At 43.3% G+C, this 20,418-nt stretch overlaps 1 long non-coding RNA gene across 1 annotated transcript in view; it reads left to right on the top strand.

Moving 5' to 3' along the window:
- Positions 1-18,957, top strand: part of LOC132597754 (uncharacterized) — a 145,027-nt gene extending 126,070 nt beyond the window's left edge. Inside the window, exon 5 of the long non-coding RNA XR_009565042.1 lies at positions 18,838-18,957. This is a non-coding gene — a long non-coding RNA (uncharacterized lncRNA). The remainder of the gene's footprint in view (positions 1-18,837) is intronic.
- Positions 18,958-20,418: the final 1,461 nt, after the last annotated feature.

The following is a 20,418-nucleotide window of genomic DNA, read 5'->3' as shown; positions in this document are numbered from 1 at the left end:
TTTCTCAGAAAATGGAAGCTCTCCCTCTTCTTCCTTTAACTCCCCTCTTCCAACCCTGGCTGGGAAATATGATGGGAGTGAGTTTGAATGGGAAAGAAAAAAGAGTATTCCAGGAAGGAAGAGCAAAGTATGCTAAGACCTTAGTTGGGAAAGAGCTTGGTGTCCGCCTGTGGGAGGAACAGAGAGGTCAGGGTGGCTGTGTGTCAGGAGCAAGAAAGATGGTGGCCCAAACTATGTGGCCATTGGGCGGGTACTAGATCACACTAACACTTTGCCAGCCAGAAATTTGTTTTTATTCTGAATACAAGGAGAAGCCACCGGAAGGTTAAGAATAAGGGGAATGATGTGATTTGGTTCTCACTGTAAGAAGATCGCTTGGGCTATTGGTGGAAATGTTTACAAATCAAGCCTTCCCTCCTATGATATCAGCTCTTTGAGGGCAGGAAATAGAACTTGTATTAGTTAGTGTTTTAGTTTCCTAGGCCTGCTATCATAGTCCATTTGGGCTATTATAACAAAGTACCATAGACTGCGTGGCTTATAAACAACAGAAATTTCTCACAGTTCTTTTTGGAGGCTGGAAACTCCAATATCAAGGCACCAGCAAATGTGCTGCCTAGTGAGACCTTGCTTCCTGGTTTATAGATGGCTGTCTTCTCGCTGTGTCATCACATGGTGGAAGGGATGAGGGAGCTCTTTGAAGTCTCTTTTAAAAGGGCACTAGTCCCATTTATGGTGGCCCCAGCCTCATGACATAATCATCTCCCGAAGGCCCTACCTATTAATACCATCACATGGGAGAGTAGTTTCAATATATGAATTTTGGTGAGATATAAACATTCAGTTTATAGCAACTGGCATAACAAAATACCACAGTCTGGGAGGCTTAAACTACAGAAATTTATTTTCTCATAATTTTGGAGGTTGGAAGTCCAAGGGCAAGTGTCAGCAGGTTTGGTTTCTTCTGAGATCTCTCTCCTTGACTTGCTGGTGGTCACCTTCTCACTGTATCCTCATATCTATATGTTTCAGTGTGCATGTCTTAATTTCCTCTTTTTATAAACACACCAGCCATATTGGATTAGGGCCTACGCTAACAACTTCTTTTTAACTTAATTATGTCCTTAAAAGCCTTTTCTCCAAATACAATCACATTCTGAGGTCCTGGGGGAGGGCACAATTCACATTTTGTGTCCAATGATGGAATCCATCATACATGATTTTTTTTTATGGGACGGGGGTAACATAATTTAGCCCATATTAGTTAGTTAGTTAGTTAGTTGATCACTCAGTCATTTAGTAGACTGAATAATAAAGCTAAAACAAACTAAATTTGTAATTCCTCTATATCGCACAGTGTAGTGTTGGGTTCCCATCAGGAATTCACTAAAGGATTGTTGAACAGACTCAGATCTTTGGCATGTAAACAAACGTACAAAGGAAAGCTCTTATTTCGGTCCATATACTTTGGTGCCATGAGTATAAAGACTGTGTCATGAGACCAAGGACAGACTTTCATTCATAGGAATTCAGGTACCTACAAAACCTAAAGCATGGTCCAAACTTCTTATCTGGTATAAGAGGCCCCTTGTGTGGCATCTCTGACCCAGATCCTGCAGCTTTTGCTTCAGTAGCACCAGGCACGGAATCCATCACTCAGCAGGCAGCCCGTTCCATGCAGTTCTGGGTGTATTAAAAACAGGGCTAGCAAACTCCAGCTTTGATACTTGAGGTAAAGGATTGGGGTCAGGGGACATCTTTATTTCTCTAAAGGGAGCAACCCTTCACTTACCCCCAGCTAATTGCCTCCTTGTAGGAACATGGGGGCCAGTATTATCAGATTTCCCAGTTTTTCCATAGGGCTCAGAAATCTGGATTCTAATGTGAAATCTCTCAGACTTTAAAATTTAACAGCTAATCAATCTAAAAACAAAACTAAAAAAAAAATAAATAAGTAAACAAATATAATATACAGGACAACAAAGAATATCAGTAGCCCACAATTTGTCATGGGCCACAATTTGGAGACCTCAGTTCAGGGCCACTACCAGATTATATGATGGCTTTGTGCAAATAGAAAAAGCACCGCCTTGAAGCAGATGTAACCCTGTAGTTGCACAGTTTGAGGAGCAATGTAAGGCCTAGATTTCAATCTTCACTCGTCCCCTCAGCTAGAGCCTCTGTGCAGTACACAAACTGCCTGACTACAGGCAGTTATATGCCTCTCTTTTGATCATAATGTGGAACTTAGTCACCCTACAGTTCACATCCATTCGTCCTATTTCAGACCAGTTATAAAACCCCATAGTGCCCATGACCCTCCTTGTTTAATCTTTTTATTACCAATCATACTTAAAATTACTCATTCAATGTTTATCTTTCCAACTAAATTACAGGCTCCAGGAGGTCAGGAGATCTCTTGTTGCCCAGTCTACTCTCAGTGATAAGCACAGAATCTGGCACATAGAAGACACTCAATAGATGTACATAGCCTGTTCCCTCAAGCACTGAGGGTAAACATAACCTTCTAAGATTCTGGGAACAAAACTGGTTTCGTCTTCTCTTGGGTTACCATGGGACCCCAAGGGGCCTCAGCTACGAAAGTGGCAGAGTATGGGGTTATGTAGACCTGCACCTTGGAATCCTTCTAGTCCTCATGACTGAGCTTCTTAACCCACACATGCACGTTCTGTCCTACCCCAAGACCAGATCACCTCTTAGAGAAGGAAAGAGTCCCATGGCAGCTGCTTCTGGTTTTTGCATGGAGATGAGCATGTTGGATGTCCCCAGGAGCAAGGAGTTTGCCTGACTGGTGCCATGGTCCTCTCCCCTGCCTCACCACCACCCATTGACCACAGATGGACTCCTACCTCTGAACTCTTAACTAGTTCATCCATGGGGGATCTGGAAACTACCCACTAAGATTTGAACCAGACTCCTGCCCTTCTCTCATGGGGATAGATATGCTGGGTCTTTAATTTTGTTTGGACTTTCTGTTAAAACGTGCGTGTCTTACCCACACTTTGCCTTGTAAACTGATTTTCTGGTTTGGAATCTGATCTAGTAGCTACTCCCAGAATAATCAACCCAGGATGGTGTGTCCATGTTCAGACCTTGGCTTCTTTTCAACCCTGAGGACCTAAGTGGACTCCTGGTCATAGCCAGGAGAAGTAGGGTGTTGGTTGGGGAAGTGGCAGCTTCATTCCACCTTATAATGTGTAAAATATCTCATTTATCATGCCAACCTGTTTAAGAATTACTGATCTTAAAATCCCAGCTATGGAGCCCCAATGTTCTCTTTAGTAAAGGCTCACCCAGCCATTGTTACCAAAGCCCCAGGGTGGAAATAAAAACTCCTTCCTAGCCCAAATATAAGTATTACTGGGAAAGAGTCCATTGAAAAAAAAAAAAAAGAAGAAGACACTCAATACATATTTCTTTAGTAACAGAGGAAGAAAAATAGAACAAGTCAGCTCCCTCTTTCAGATTTGAGTGAAGCATAGATGGGAAGACAGTCATTATAGCTCCTTGATCTTCTCTACACAAAATGTGTTCAGTTCTTTCACCGACTCCTCATAGGGACTGGCTTCCAGACCACTCATCATCTTGGTGAGTTTCCTCAGGACCCAGTTTAGTTCATCAGAAATATTTTGAAAATGTGGTTTCAACACTTGAGTCTGTGACACTAGCAACCAATGGAATAGGAACTTGAATTTATGCTACCAGTCACTTTGCATCTGATACTTTATTCAATCCACAAGACAGCCCTCAAAGTAGGAATCACAAGGAGAAATGAGGGCTTCTGGAAGTTAAGTAACTTGTCTAACCAAAGTCTCATTGTTTGTAAGCAGAGGGACTGGGATTCAGACTTAAATTGCTCTGACTTCCCGAAGCCATGCGCTTTCTACTATGCCAGGCCTCTCTGTTCCATTAAGTTATATTTAGCCACCAAGTCAGGGACTGTCTTGGGTCTAAATATCTCAAGCATGAATGAGCTGAGATTTTCCAGGCTTGAAGGGTCAGAATTGGTAGTTGGGTCCATGGAGAGCAATGCACAGGCCGCTCCATCGAAAACCATGCAGCAACCTCACAAAGGGAAAGATGTCTCGGGCCAGGACAGCTGAAAGGATGTTTATGGGAAGAAAACCTGGCGGAGATTAAATCCTGTGCACCAACAACACCCTTGATCCCAGACTGTTGTTTATGGCCAGAGCAGCAGAAAGCCAAACAAACTTTTTTTTCTTTTTCCTGGTAATAGCTTTTGGGATTTATCTTAGGACAAAGAAAAAGGGTTGCTGACCTGGGCCAACTGTCCCCACCTACCTCCCTCCACCCTCCAAAGAAACATAACCCCCGAATCACAAATGGAAATGAGGGCAGATGAAGTCCAAACGCCTCAGCTTTTCCCTTTCAGCCTGGTTTCCAGCCCTGGGTCTTTGGGAGTTGTCAGTGACTAGATGAAGTATTTGAATTTGGGGGTGATTGTTGTCATTCTGTCTCTTTATGAAAGACACTTTAAGACAGCTGGGAAAGAGAAGTGAAGCCAGAATTATTCTTATAGTCCAGTTATCTTTGAACAAGTCTCCAAAACCTCAGTTGGAAAAATATCAAAATAATGTTTGCAGAGCCAGCGAGCATAGTTTCTGTCATTTCCAATCTTATTTTTATCTTTAAAAAATTTACAAAGAAGACAAGCACATTAAAAAGAATTGGAAATTTTGCAGAAGCAAATTAAAAAACAGACAAACGTTACTTCTAGTCCCATCTTCCTTAACCAAATACTCTGCATTAGTGTGTGTTTTCTTCCCATCTTTTTTCTCTCCTGCATGTTACCAGGTTGCAGTCACAGTGTTCATACAACACTTGTTTAGGTCCACATATTTTCAATTAACATTATACCATAAACTTAAAAATTAGTCTCTATTATCATTGAGAGCTGCATAATATAGCTTAATTGTTCCTTGACTCCAGCATTTAAACTGCATTTTTATTAACGCATTAGATTGCTATTATTAATCTAATAGACTGCTAGTAAATTAATTATTGTTTAAATTTAGTTGTAGTTCTCAAAAACCAAAGATATATGACAAAAGAACCCTTATTTTGTAGGGATATGTAAATTACACAGAATACTGATTAAAGAAGAATGAAATCCTAGATTCTTGGCATTAGCAGGAAATGTCAAAGTCAAATTTTGAATGAAAATTCAAAATTCCAATTGATGATGGTCTCCTTTATGTTTATGGTGAACATGTTCAGTCATGGGAAGCTCTCTCCCAAGAGAGGCAGCCAGTTCTGTCTTGAACAGCTCTGACGTCTTTCTATCTATAACTTCCACAGGGTAACAAGAAAATGTCTCCACCTCTTTCCATTAGTGGTAATCACTCTTCCCCCATCCCAATTAAGGGAGCAATCCCACACGTCACTTAATTTGTATCTAATCATTCCATAAGTGTTTATTGAGGGCCTTCTATATGTCAAACCCTTCAATAGGCATTGGAGATAGAAGGAGAACACAACATGCAAGGCCTTTTATTCTGGTGAAGACAGGTCTGGGAAGTAAAAGACATATAAAATGGGCACCTAACGCAGACCGGAGGCATGGGGAAGGCAGCCTAGAGGAAGTACCACTAAAGCTGAGATGAGAAGGCTGAGTTAGCCAGTCAGAAAGTATGGACAGTGTTTTAGGCAGAGGAAAGTGTGCGTGCGTGCAGAAGCCCATAATAGAGACACTAGTCAGAGATGCAGACACTAACCCAGAGATTCAGGCAGCATGGGTGTTGCTCACGCCCATCATGATAAAGATTTTTGTTGATGATTCTCCTGCTAGAGAAGCACATACTATCCTACGACCTCAGAGATTATCTAGATCACTGTTTCCCTGAGGGCACAAACAGCGGGCCGAGGAGGATTAGTTCCTTGGGTGATAAAGGCTTGTACTGGAAAAACAAGACTCCTATGTTTAAAGATATTCTGCAAACACAAGGTTAAACAAAGAGAAACAGATGTTTTCATTGCAGTATTTTTGGAGCCTTTCACAGGCACATCAGTGTTGTCATTCTCTAAGGAGCATTATTACACATGGTGTTTCCAAACATATTTTACCATGAAATCATTTTACGTGAAGTACCTAATGGGAATAGGTTTCCCTGGAACTTTCTTTATAACAATGCAGATATAGACTAATCCTGGATTTTTACAGATGAAGAAACTGAGACCTAGAGAGAAAAAATAACTTTCCCCAGATCACACAAAGGAATAGAACAGTAGCCAGCTTCTCATGACTCTCAGACCATTGCATGCTCCAATATAACTTAATATCTCACTAAGCTAATGTCACTATAAGCTCTTCTTCAGCGTGTACTGGGAACCTGGAATGTGTCCATTGCATTGCCCATGCCATATTATGCCGTTCCCACAACTGTCCTGAGAAGTTCTGGTTTGCCTGCAGAGAATTTTAGTGGATACCCACACCTGCAGTTACAATTATGCCTGCCATGGGGGCGTCTTCCTGAGGACCTACTCATCCCTGACAGCTGTACCTAGGCTCCATATCCTATTGGGTCCTTCCTTGAAGAACCTTCTGTTCTGACGCCATTTCAAGACAGGTGGCAAAGGGGCCCCGGATCCAGGAGTCTTCTGAGTAAAAGGGCACTTCAGCAGTCATCCAGTGTAATTCCTCAGCCAATTGAGGTGCATTTATCCTCTATGCAAACCTTTCCAGGAATGGGGAGCTCTCTACCTCAACCTATTCTGGGTCTGGATGGCTTCCAGAAAGAACAATTCTATAGGCCCATTATAGAAGCCTAGTCGGCAACCAAGCATGGACTTCCCCTTTCACCCTAGAAGACGGTGGTTCGTGGGTACGAACGTGCACCCTCAGACACCACCGCTTCTCCTTCTCTGGCTTCCCAGCTGCACTGCAGAGGCAAGGATAGAAGCTGACTCTGGGAGCTCAGTGTTGGCAGCCAGCAATCACCATTTCTGACTTGAGTAGCAAATAGTTTGAAGTTGATTTGTCTCAAGAGAAGCAGCTATGGCTTTGTCTTTGATTGCTGTTAATTCTCTTAATGAGAAAATCTATAAAGAGAACTAGGAGGAAGAGAGATTTTTATTGTCTTTCTTTTATTTTAATGACAACAGGAGACATAATGAAGAAAAAAAAGGCTTTCTTGTGGGCACTGGGCCTATTCGCCACAAGAAGAGGCTGGCTGAGTCCCAGCTCCCCAGGAAGGAACTTGTGAGAAAATGAGACGGTGGGGGAACAATAAAACTTCTAGGAAAGGGCATGTGTCTTCAGAAGGAAAACAGGAGCAGCTGAGGGAACAGAGAGCTCCTGATGAAATCAAGATTTGTGTGTGGCTTAGGCCTGGGGCCTTGGGACAAGGGAAAGGAGAGGCTTGGTGAAAGAATCTTCCCTGAGAAAACACGGGAAGCTTATAGACACCATAAATTTGCACTGGGCCTTGTTCTTAACCTAGTCATCACACCTTGAGAGGCTGCAGTTGCCCTGTCGAGGAGAGGGCCGAGAGGTGAGAGTGAGGTGTGTTCATCCGTTTATCTGTCTGTCAGCAGCTGGTGTGGCCAAGCCCGCCCTAGGCCCTGACACTGTGGGCACAATTGTTTGCTTCTCTAGTGCCTGTGGGTTCTTACCTCCCTGGCTGCCCTCAGGTGCCATCCCAGAACAAGGTCATGACCATAAATCAGCCCCCAGAGACCCAGGAGGAAGCTTCCAACTTCCAGACCTGGCCTAGCCCTTGCTGGCCTTGTCACAGGCCAGCCTAGAAGGACGTCAAAGGAAATCCAGCTGCTATCTAATGGATTCACGGACTGGTGGAATGTTAGGGCTGAAAGGCACCTCTGGGGTAATTCATTTGCTTGACCAACTAACAGATGAGGAAACTGAAGCACAGGCAGAGGGAGTCGTTTGCTCCTACTCGTATGGTTGGCAAGAGCCAGAGCCAGGTGTTGGATGTCATGTCAGCTCCCTTTCCTGGATTCACGACAGAATGGCACCAGGTATAAACAAAGAGAGTTATGCTGCCTTCTCACACATCCCCAGTCCACACAAACACACATGCCGACACACCATCAACTAGAGCTAGTGGGGAGAAGCATGACAACAGAGCTGGCCTCTACTTCAGGTAATCAGACACCTCCAGGTGACATCCTCAAAGCAGGATCACATTAAAAAATGAGGTAGTTATCAACATCACTGCTGGATAGGTTTCTGGGTTCCCAATACGCAATTTTCCTTAAGTATTCCTTTTATTGTGTGACCTTCTAGTCCAGAACATTCAGAAGCTCTCCATTGCCCAGCATATTAAGCCCCTGTATCGGTTTACATTCAGTCAAGAAAATTTAGCCTCTATGCTATTATGGGAAGAAGAGGATTAATATTGGAATTAGGACTTAAATGTAGGAAGAGTTGGGGGGGATGAAGACGTAGAAGGATCTACCATCTGAGGATCAGAGAAACATTCACTAGAATGAATCCTGATGAAGTGGAGCAAGGGTGTTCTCCAACCACTGCTGCCATGAAGGGGTTGAGAGGGGTCTGAAAGCCTACAGTGTCTGACTACCACAACTTTCTGAAAAGAATGACCACTCCATTTCCACCTTGCAAATCTCATGCATCTTCTCATTGGCAAACTAACCCAAACTCTACAGGGAAGGAAATTCATCTTTAGAGGGATTTGGTAGTGATGCTGCCAAGACGGCAATAACACAGTCTTAATTCTGCAACCTGGTTTTAAAAGGCATTTACAGCTCAATCCCTCCAGTCTGATACCCCTTCTTAATAGACAGGGACATAGAAACATGGTGCCCCATGCCAGCAGTTATGTGTGTGTAGCTGAGGTTATCACAGGGACCTTATGTGGTCATCATTGCAGAACCCAGGTCAGTAGTCTAAATTTAGGTGATCGCATCCTAGTGGAGCAAAATGAGATAAAAGAAGCCAAGATGGGCCCAGTGGCTGGGACCATGGGATACTGAGTGGGTGGTGAATAGAATAAGTCGAGGTGATGTGGAGCCAGAGGCCTGAGACAGATTCCCTAAGCTGGGTTTTAGGTGTCTTCGGGGTTTCTTTAGATCAGTGGTTCATAACAGTGGCTGTGGATCAGAATCACCTGGGGAGCTTTTACGAAATACCAATGTCCGGGGCCCAAGCACATGGCGAGTGTTATAAAGAACAAGAAAATGCTATTGGCTGAGAGTTGGGACTGTGTGGGGTAGGTAGAGGCTGACTAGGAGGCTTGCAGAGTAGGGAAGATTGGGATAATTTTAAAGAAATTGCTAGAAGAAATTGACCAAAGATGAGGTTAAAGACCATGAATTTCTAGAATACCAAAGTTTATGGTTATTTGTTTTTCTCCAACATTGCTCAGCTGCACAGGTGTAGTAGACTAAAAAGAATGTGAAATAGATCTAGAGTTGAAGTTTTATCAGGCAGATAAAGCAGAAAAATACAAGGGCAAGGAAACTGAGGATGCCTTTGAGAAAGTAATTGCAGTGATCAACCATGGGGTCCTCGATGGATAGGGAAATAGGAGAGAGAATGGCAGGACCAAGGAACAGTCTGTGCAGGGATAGTGACAAGGAGGAGATGAAATTGATAGCAGGGATTGGGAGTTGTGGTCAAAGTAAGAAGCAGAAGAGGGACTTTTCTGAGGGAGCAATTCCAGGTGATAACATGTGTCTCTGAAGCGTTGTAGAGAGGGTGGTAAAAGAAATCAAGGAGGCCCAGAAATTAGGAAGCAGGTCATTTGATAGGTGACCTATGTAGGTATTGAAATTGCCTGAGGTTGTGGAATGGAAGAATTATGGTTAAATCTCCAAATCCTCAATAACAGCAAGGAAGGGCCTGGACGTCAGCAGATGACAACTGTAGCTGGGGGACAAGGGTCTCAGAGTGGATACTCTTAGACTGCTTGGTCTCAGCCAATACGTAGCCACCAGACATGTGAACTGTGGTACTAACTGACCTTGTCTATAACTCAGAAGTCAACACCTGAGAATGTGTTTGGGACAAAGTAAACTACATTCATAAATTCTTATTATGTGCCAGGCCCTATATCAGGGGCTTAGGAAGGTACAAAGATGAATCAGTGATGGACTAAAGAACATTCTCTCAGCTTGAAACATATTTTCTTCCATGACTCTTTCTGTGTTGTTTAACACTTACTGTATTCATTCTTATCAGGTACGTTATGCACAAAGTCATCATCTTATTTCTTGTTATATTTTGAAGCATGTCTTTGACAGGCAGAGAGGGAAGGAATGTCATCATGTGATTTTCCAAGCTTGGATTTGTAGTGGAGAGCTGGTGGCATTTCATACCTTCTTTACTGTCTTAAAGAATGTTGACTGGAAAACAAATGCACAACGTAAAAGTTGAGAATTACGTTTTATTCAGCAGCCTAACGGAGGACTATAGCCAGGGAAAGCAACCTCTCAAATAGCTCTGGCAGACTGTTCCAAAGTCTAAGGGCGGAGCTAGGATATATAGGAGTTTTTGATGAAACAGACAAACAAACAAAAACCATGTAGTCAAGTCTCAAAAGATTACTGCTAATCACAGAAACAGACATCTCAAGTTAATGATTTTAGTGCTTTTCTATGTATGGGAAGATGTGAGATTCTGAGTTCATTGAAATGATCCCTTTGACATGCCCTTTAACTATCTAGGCCAGTATCCTGTTTTTCCCTCGGGGAGCACCATGGGGCTGCCAGATGGCTTTATGGCTGCAGCATCCTTCTTTGTTTACCAAGACAATAGACAACATTCTTTGTCTACAAGAAGAATAATGAAAAATCAGAAGCCCAAGCCTTCAAGAGAACACAGTTTTGCATGTTCCATCTGAACCATCTAGCCTCCAGGATGTGAAACTTACATTAAAGAATGTTAAAATGGATTCTTCTGTCTTAATTTTAGCTGAAGACAATATATGCAACATACCAGAGTGAGGTGAGAAGCCACGAAGCAGGAATTGAAGAAAGATATGCAAAAGCCGGGCTATGTAACTCTTTCTTTTTTTTTTTTTGTGCTATACGCGGGCCTCTCACTGTTGTGGCCTCTCCTGTTGCGGAGCACAGGCTCTGGACGCGCAGGCTCAGCGGCCATGGCTCACGGGCCCAGCCGCTCTGCGGCATGTGGGATCTTCCTGGACCGGGGCACGAACCCGTGTCCCCTGCATCAGCAGGCGGATTCTCAACCACTGCGCCACCAGGGAAGCCCCAGGCTATGTAACTCTTAACTCTTACCCACGACAAAGATTAAAATGAGTTGAGTTGAAGATTAGAAATGGAGTTTTAGAGGAGTCTATGTGTTTTGAGTCTCAGCTCCCTAAGGGAGAAATTGGAAGGTTCTTCTACCTTTACCCTCAGGTCAAAAGAGAGGAACTTAAAGGAAATGACTAGTGAACCTTAATATGTGTCCTCTGGGCATGGGGTGAGGGGATTTAGCAGTGTGGCTGTATCTAATACCTCTATAGGAACAGATATTACAGCCAATATGCTGCTCACATGGAGGAACAAAGGACGGAGAGCTACATTTGGGGTAACCTCTTCAGATTGGAAGGAACAAAGAAAGCTGGACCACACTTGGGCCCATGTAAGAGAGAGTCTGCATGGGGTCATCTTAAGTCTCATCTAAGAGGACCTGAAGGGATAGAGAGAATTTAGCAGAAACAAACTAGGGACACCATTAAGTGTCAGGAGGCTGCAAAGGAGTAAACAAGGAGCTGGAAGGAGCTGGAAGAGAGCCTTCATCAAGAGTGCAGCAGGGCTTCCCTGGTAGCGCAGTGGTTGAGAGTCCACCTGCCGATGCAGGGGACGCGAGTTCGTGCCCCAGTCCGGGAAGATCCCACATGCCGCAGAGCGGCTGGGCCCGTGAGCCATGCATGGCCGCTGAGCCTGCACGTCTGGAGCCTGTGCTCCGCAACGGGAGAGGCCACAACAGTGAGAGGCCCACGTACCGCAAAAAAAAAAAAAAAGAGTGCAGCAGATGAAGACCTCCAGCAATGAGGGTAGGGGTGGGATTCTCTGGAGACTCCAACCGTGTGTGCTCTCACTCAACAGGACTGCTCATTTAAGAACTCTTTTGCATCTCTTCCCTCTTCTGGTTCATTGTGTTCCAGCTCCAGAGGTATAGAAAGCAGGAGGGGGAGAGAAGAGTAAAACTACTGTGTAGGGAAAGAAAAAGTGGCCACCCATACCCTGCTGTCTCACCACAGCCTGGCCTCTGCAGCAGACGCAAGGTAGGAGAAGGAGAAAAGTCATAACAGTAAATCTAGATGGAAAATTTCACTGTTACATGAGATTGGATTATTTGCTTTATAAATTGAGAACATGTTTTGAGACTTTAAGTGACTGGTAAACATTTTTTATTACTTAAGAATAATTCAAGGGATAGCCCAAGTTTTCATCCAAGGGCAGAAAAGGAACTGGTCTCACAAAATAAGCTTAAAGAAGAGTAGGCACTAAAAATTAAGTTGGTTTCTAAGGGTTACAGAGGGTCATAAAGAAATTCTGAGGAGAGATTGGTGTATGCACCATCTTGAGTGTAGAGATGGTTTCATGAGTGTGTATATGTTGGAAGTTATCATTGTGTCTTCTAACATGTGAAGTTTATTTTATGCCAATTATATTCCCCAAGAAAGCTGTTACTAAAAAAATTTTGCTTTCTGAATTTACACCAGTTGAACTTGTTCACTGTAACACATGTGAAATTCCTTCCACTCCAACCTTCCTTCTGTCCAGATCATCCTGTCCTAGGGACAGACTTTCAGTAAGTGGGCTCCTGTGATACTTTAATTAAGTCTGGGCAAGAGTGACTATTCAAATCGTATGTATTTTTTTTTTATGTAACACATTTTAAGTATTTTTAAATGTGTTTCAGAGCAATGTTGATGGATAAAAAATTTGGACGGTAAAGATCTGAGAAGTCTTCATTTCCCTTCATAAGTCTTCTCACCATAACTTGCACTTTTCCTAATTTAACTTAATCCTGACTTTAATTCAGAATATCTGAATACACATGTGAACCCACAAAAACAAATCCTTCTAGGCTTCAATTTCTGTGAATATTATAGACCTAACTTTAGCCATGTGGAAGCCCAAGAGTCAACAGAATTACAAACTGTTATGAAGAGCGGAAGAATAAAAATGATTTACTTCCCTTCTTTCTTAATCTACCAACCAGGGACACAGCATTATTTTCTTAAATGTTATTTCCTCTGCTGGTGGTTTTATAGTGCTTCTGTTATACCCCCCATTTTTCTCATGAATAATATTTTATCACTCCCTAAGGAACTTTGTTTACATTCTATTATAAAGAGTCTGGAAAGGTTAGAAATCTTTTGAATCCAAATTGTTTAATTGGAGTGTCAGGAGAAAGTATCAGAAGTCACTCCCACTGACCCCCCATCTGTATTACAAGACGTGAGTTATCACGGTACTGGGACTGGAGTAGAATCAGGAGGACATTAGAAGAGCTACTATACTATTTTGTGGGATCTCATCCATAAAATTTCTGTTAATGTTTCCTCCCTGGGATTGTCTCGTAACCAGGTACCCATTATAGTTTGCTCCCTTGATGTCCGTGAAAGCTTCAGTCAAAACAATCTGCTAAGGTTCAGAAAGAGACACCTGTATCTGTCTTCCTTACATCATTATGGGACCCAAAGAAGAAATAATGAAATGAGGGTGGGGAAGGATCATGGTCATACTCTGCCTGCAAGGGACAAAGCACATTTTGTGTGGTAACCACGTTCCTGGGTTGGGATCCATCCACCCACTGGCACTTATTAAGTCCCTGTTATGTTGATGGTATTTTCTTAGTTATGGTAAGAATAGCTACAGACACTCTGTAATGACCTATATGAGAATAGGATCTAAAAAAGAGTGGATTCATGTATATGTATGACTGACTCACTTTGCTGTACAGTGAAAACTAACACAACACTGTAAATCAACTATACTCCAATAAAAATTAATTTAAAAAAGAAATTAAAAGAAAAGAATGGTTAGAGATTCCTATACCTCAGTTGTGGGGCAAAGATACTGCTTTGGGTTATATTCCTCCAAAGCAGATCTTGTATACTGAGGAGAGGAACAGGGAAGTAAGACAAGGAGGAAAAAAGACAATGTCAGTGACCGAGCAGGTCACTGATGTAGACCTCAGCCCGTCAGCACAACTCCATCCCCTTCCCTTTGTGATTGTCCAGGGGTGGGCTTTGACTTAAGCTGGTCCAATATGGAGCCCAGATTGTTTGCTCCTTAGGGAAGAGATTCTGTGGACATGGACCGAGAGACAATACAGACCCAGGAGCTATTGGTAGACATCTCATGACCATGGAGCCAATCTTAAGGTGAAGATGAACTATGAAAGGTGAAACAAAGAGATGGAAAGAAGCTGGTTCTTGTTGATATCTTTGATCCCCTGAACTAAACCTGCTTCAGGACTTTTCCTTTACACGAGCCAAGGTACCATCTATTAATGAAGCCAGTTTGAGATGGTTCTGCTCCTTGCCACATGAAGAATCTTAACAGATATATTGTTAGTGTATGCAAAGCATTTATTGTAGGACCTGACATATAATAAGTGAAACACAAATGGTGCATGTAATTACACAGAAGGAAATGATGGAGAGTGAAATTAAATCTTACATAAACCTTTCAAAGTTGTGTGTTACATTTGTATACACATGGGAATAAGAAGAAGGTATATAAAGACATGAAGAAGATAGTACATGATCAAAATTATCAGCTCCTGCCCATCTCAGCCAGCCAAGCCTGAGAAAATGAAGAGCTTCAGCATACTCCTAAGTCAATGAGAATGCCCACTGGGTGGAACTGCCCATCACCCCAGCAAGTGTGATTAATCTTGCTAGCCAGGACATGGAGGAAGTTCCTACTCCCCTAATGCTCGCTGCAAAGGCACCCCTCAGGGGTCTACTTCCTCAGTTCCTGCTTAGCCTCTAGCTCCCTGCCAGGTCTGCAGCTTGAGCTGAAATCCACACACTCGGCCTGGACGCTAACAACTAGATCATCCCAGCTCCGTGCAACCAGCTCGGCTTATCTTTCACATGCATGCTCCTCCTTTTCCCAAGGAGCACCCACTGTGGCAGGGTGGCTGAAGTTGAGAACTAGCTCTCCCCCAGGATTGTGGGGTGGCGTCTGCTCTCCCTGAGTCCTCAGATTATTCTCAGTTCCCTGAACTGTTGCTTGTTAAGACAAGCAGTTAGGAAACAAAGCATCCACCACACTTACTGTCCGTGGAACTACCATCGATGGCCCAAGAATAGAACAACTTGAAGTTAGGGGCACAGCTCACCTGGCCTGCGCCATGAGTCAGAGTCACTCACCACCAGAATCATTTCCCAGTCTCCCAGGGCATCCCCATCCCCCCATCCAGCCCCAAAGGCCAGAGAAAGTATCTCCCTTCTTTGTATCTAAGATTTGCTCTATTTCCCACTCCAGGACAGATTCACAATTGAAATTCTCATGATAGTCTCCATTATTTCTAATAGACAATTGGGAAAGCAAAATAATCTGAGATGGTTACATTTCCCCCCAAAGTTTAAGAGGTACAGTCATACACCATGGTTTCTCCATTACGTAATTATATATAAATGTGTCTTCCCCTCTCTTTGGAAAGAAGGTCTTTGGAGGCAGGAATCATGCTATATCTAATTCATGCCAATATTCCTAGCTCCTGATTGTATATCTGGTACATAACATAAAGTCAATCAACATTTATTAAATAAATAGAAAGCTAGATAGGGGGATGGAGACATGGATAGATAGGTGGGTGGAGAGATGGATGATAAATAAATAAATCTGAAACTATCCCAGGAGCCAAAACAATGCCTCATGGGCCAAACCCTTTGCCCTAGAAAAGAGTAACAAACACCAGTATTTTCTATTAGAGCTTAGAAGACTTTCTTGTAGAAAATCATCTGTAGGCCACACCCCCCATTGCAATGTATAGATTCTTTTTTTTTTAAATTTATTTAATTTATTTATTTTTGGCTGCATTGGGTCTTCATTGCTGTGCACGGGCTTTCTCTAGTTGCTTCAAGCAGGGGCTACTCTTCATTGCAGTGCACAGGCTTCTCATTGCAGGGGCTTCTCTTGTTGCAGAGCACGGGCTCTAGGTGCGTGGGCTTCAGTAGTTGTGTCTCGCGGGCTCAGTAGTTGTAGCTTGTGGGCTCTAGAGCACAGGCTCAATAGTTGTGGTGCATGGGCTTAGTTGCTCCACGGCATGTGGGATCTTCCCGGACCAGGGCTCAAACCTGTGTTCCCTGTGTTGGCAGGCAGATTCTTAACCACTGCACCACCAGGGAAGCCCCTGAAATGTATAGATTCTAATCTAATTTTATAGATGAGGAAACCAAAATTCAGAGAAGTTAAATAATTTGTCTAAGTCAAATAGCCAGCTAGCTACTGTTGCATCCCTGGCCTAAATCAAGTCCTATGCTCCAGGGTCCAGACTATCTACCACTGAATCACCTCTCATAAGAGAGAGTGGGAAAACCTCTCATTTCTTGAAATTACATTAGACTTTTTACAGAAATAAATGTTTAGTGTATAGATTAAGGATCTGACGGTAACATGAAAGAGTACAGGGTAAAATGAACATAAAAACAGAGTGAGGTATTGCAGAAGAAATGCACATTTGTATTTAATGTGATTTTACTTTCTTTTCTATTCTTTTTTTATAAACCACCAACTTGCAACAATTAGGTTATAGTTATAGGCAGCTTGGAGAAGGATGTTTTGAATTAACAACCAAATTGTCAGATTTCTTTGTGGAGCATTTTATTGTTGGGTACAGTTGGAGGGAATCAGTCCTGGGGGGAGGCCCATTTGTCATTCACATCATTCTGCTGAACAGATGACTTACCCACAAAGCATTCCTCTTGCCTTCCTCTTCCCAGCTCTCGGCACTCCAGCCATGCTTCCTTGAGCCACCAGGACTGTGCACAGAGTTTCAGAACTGGAAGGGACCTCAGAGAGCAGTGAGTGTTAGCCTTGGTTCACATAGGAATCCCTCTTCAGTTCCTCCAACGTGAGGTCACACAGACTCTGCTTGATCATCTACCATAATAGGGTCTGTGTGAAGTGATGGAAGTTCAAATCCAAGCTCTTCGCTAGCTCTTCACTAGCTCTGGCATCTCAGATAAGCTCCATAACTTCTCTGAGTTTCAGTTCTCTCATCATATAAACTTTCAGAAACAAGGTGAAGACTTCACCATCAAAGGCACACAAAATGCCTCATACAGACCCTGGCTCATAGAAGGCGCTCAATAAACAGGAGTATTCCATTTCCCCTCCCTTCATTGTTGGAACCCTTAAAATGTTGTGGGAATATTTTCATTTGCATCTTTCTAGTTCTAGGTTCTCTGATTGAAGAGCAAGTCTTCCTCATATTCACACTTCAGATATTGACAAACAGCTCTCATTGCCCTCATGCCATATTTTCTTCCACATTAAACAGCTCTGGGCTTTTCAGCTTTTTCTCGTGACATGGTTTGTCATCCCCCCTGTATCCTGGTCTCCCTGATCTGCATGTATCCTGCTTTACTAATGGTCCTGGTACAGTGTCATAATTCTAATCAACAGATCAGCTATGAGGGTGGTAAAGTTTGTCTCTCGCATCTCTCCATCTTTTCTTCTCCCACCACAATCCCAAACTCTTTGTGCCTTCATGTGCCCCTGACATACCTACTCACTGATGGCCCAGCATAAGGAAGGCCATATTGTTGAATTTGGTTCAGTTGCAAGAGAAGATAGTAAGAGGAAGGTGGGCCTCCCGATGTCCCCATGAGGAACTTCCCCCTGTGTCCCCATAGCACCAACCGTCCCCACCCTTCTTAATAGGGGAGGGCCCGTATCACCTCCCTTGCCTTCTGATGATGATGTTAAGGATAATTTTACTTCTCCAAGGGCTTCTCAGTTCCTCGAACACATGAGAAGAATCTGTGGGTTTTTCTACAATGCTTTTGATTCCTCTTAAGCATCAGGAGTTATTGCCAAGAGAGGTCAGTAGTTGGGGCATCAGCTAAAGTCGGTGCCTTCTCATTCCCATGCCAATTAGTGATGCATTAGTAAAAAGCTAAGGCAATGTTCAAAACCATAAATATGGGCCAAAGACTTTAATGTATATCCAAAGCATCTGAACATGTAAAGAGATTTGCAATAAACTGAGGGCAGATTTCTGAGATTTCAGCAGCTCTTACTCTAATCTCTGATTTATTTATTATTGGAAAATCAAAGATCCCATATACTTCATGCCCAATGAAGTCTCCAAGCCAGGCCTTAAAATGTGTAGACCTAAAAGAGAGCTCAAGGGGGAGGTGTAGAATTTGGCATCAGCTCAAGCCTAAGGGCTCAAAACCAGGCCTGGGAAAGCCAGGGCTGGGCGATAGGAGGCAGCGTGTTTCCTAGGATCCCCAGCTTGGTTCAAAGCTGAGGCACCAAAGGTGAGTAGAGGTGAGTGGGACAGAGAAAAGCACTGAGCTCAGTGCACACTGCCGTAGTTCCTGTTGCCTTCCCTCCTCCTAGAAATGGGGTTAGAAGGCTGGCATGGGTCTTCATTCAAGCACTTAGAAGGGAGCAGACTGGAGAGTCATAGTCACAAATGATATCTTGCAAACTCAGGGGATTGAAAATCCAGCCTTTCTTTAAAACCAATGGTCAGTAGCAAAAATGCCTACTCACTTGGATCATTTGGAAGTTGAATACTACTCTGATTTAAAGACTGATGTTTAGAAATGATCTAATAGTACATAATGCACTTTGAAACAGACTAAGCTGTCCTTTTGTTTTCAGGATGGAAGAAAGAAGTGCCTCTGCTCTTTCCTGCCTTTGGGCATAAGCTGAAGCCCAGGACGGTGAGAGAGGGTAGACTGACCCATCATCCTAGAACAAGCTAACATATGTCTTATTAAGGTATTAATTTCTTTCGAGCCGTTTATTTTGAGACATTTTATATATGTTCTAACAATTACTTCTTACAAAGTCCAGTCCTGTAAGGTCGAACTGACTTCTGCCCAATGAGAGCACCAAGATACAAAAAGTCTCAGAGTGATTTTCCCAAGGCCCCAGGGCTTGGTCACTAAATCCTGCATGATTTCCACTAGACAATATCAGTCAGCGGTGTCCTCCAAAGGCCTGGATCTCAAGGGGAGAAGAGGCAGCTTGGAGTAGAGGAAAGAACTTTAGTGGAATCTGTAGGTTCAGTTGCAAGGTAGGTTCAGTTGTGAGGTCTGGGCAAGTCACTTTCCCTCTCTCAGTCTCAGGTTTCCAATTTAGAAAATAAGAATGTCCTTCCTTACTTTACAGAGTTGCTGTGATGATCAAGTGGGGTAACATGTAAGAACAGTCTGTGCGTGCTTAGTGTATATGGTCAATGTTCTATGTAAGTAAGTGGAATCTGATTCTGTCTCCAGAAACTAATTTCAACAAGGAAGCTGGGAAGAAGTTACACAGAAGAGGCACAGGGCATAGTAAGTGAGAGGAGGACCCATTGTCCATCCTGCAGGGCCCTCAGAGGCCAGCTGCCAGGGCTCTGACATCTGAACATATCTGGTAGAACTGGGAAAGCATACCAGAAACTGTTTTGCCACTTCCTCGGCTTGTAGAGACCAAATATCCCACTGTGCGTGATGTCCAAGGAAGAACAAATATAGATGCCCTCATCTTCCCTGAATCATTGATTGTGTTTGTCTTGTGAAAAGTCCTATTGCTGTCTTTATGGCAAACTGTAAAAAAGTATTTTTGCTCCTTGTTTATCCAAGAATAACACAATCCCCCCTAAATAGCTATTTTATTATGACCACAATCAAAGCTGAAAACAATTTCATTTTCCCCTTTGAGGTCCTTGGAAACGATTTTAATTTCATAATAAAGTGAGGCAGCCCAGAGTTTGCTTCCCAGAGACAGCAGACGAGGGGTATGAATCCAGGAACCCAGGAGTCAGAGCTGGGCCCATGCTGGGGGGCTTCCCCTCAGCCTGTGCTCCAGATGGCTTGGAAAGCATTGCAGAAACCATTTGCAGTGTTCTTCCTCAGCAGGCTCTGACCGTATAGGAGGGCAGAGCATGGATTCACATCACTTGGAAGCAGGAAAAAAAATACCCCATGCAGGAGCAATCTAGCACTTCAGCAGATCTCAGGCCATGGTGGGGATCCAGAGAGGAAAACGGATCTGTGACAGGGGATGGGTACTTCCCTGTACTGCCCACTCAGCAGCAAGGCTCCACCTGGGACCCCATGCAGGAGAATGGCCTCACCACTCCCACTGCCCCAAGTTAGAAGCCTGAGTCCTACTAGATATCCCCATGTCCCCACATGTCTTCAAGTGTCAAGTCTTCCTTATTTCTCTCTTGGTTTTTTCCCTAAATTCACCTCT

This window comes from Globicephala melas, chromosome 8 (genome assembly GCF_963455315.2).
Source record: "Globicephala melas chromosome 8, mGloMel1.2, whole genome shotgun sequence".
Classification (NCBI taxonomy): Eukaryota; Metazoa; Chordata; class Mammalia; order Artiodactyla; family Delphinidae; genus Globicephala; species Globicephala melas.
Note: the sequence above shows the minus strand (reverse complement) of the source record. Positions and strands in the feature narration are given on the sequence as shown.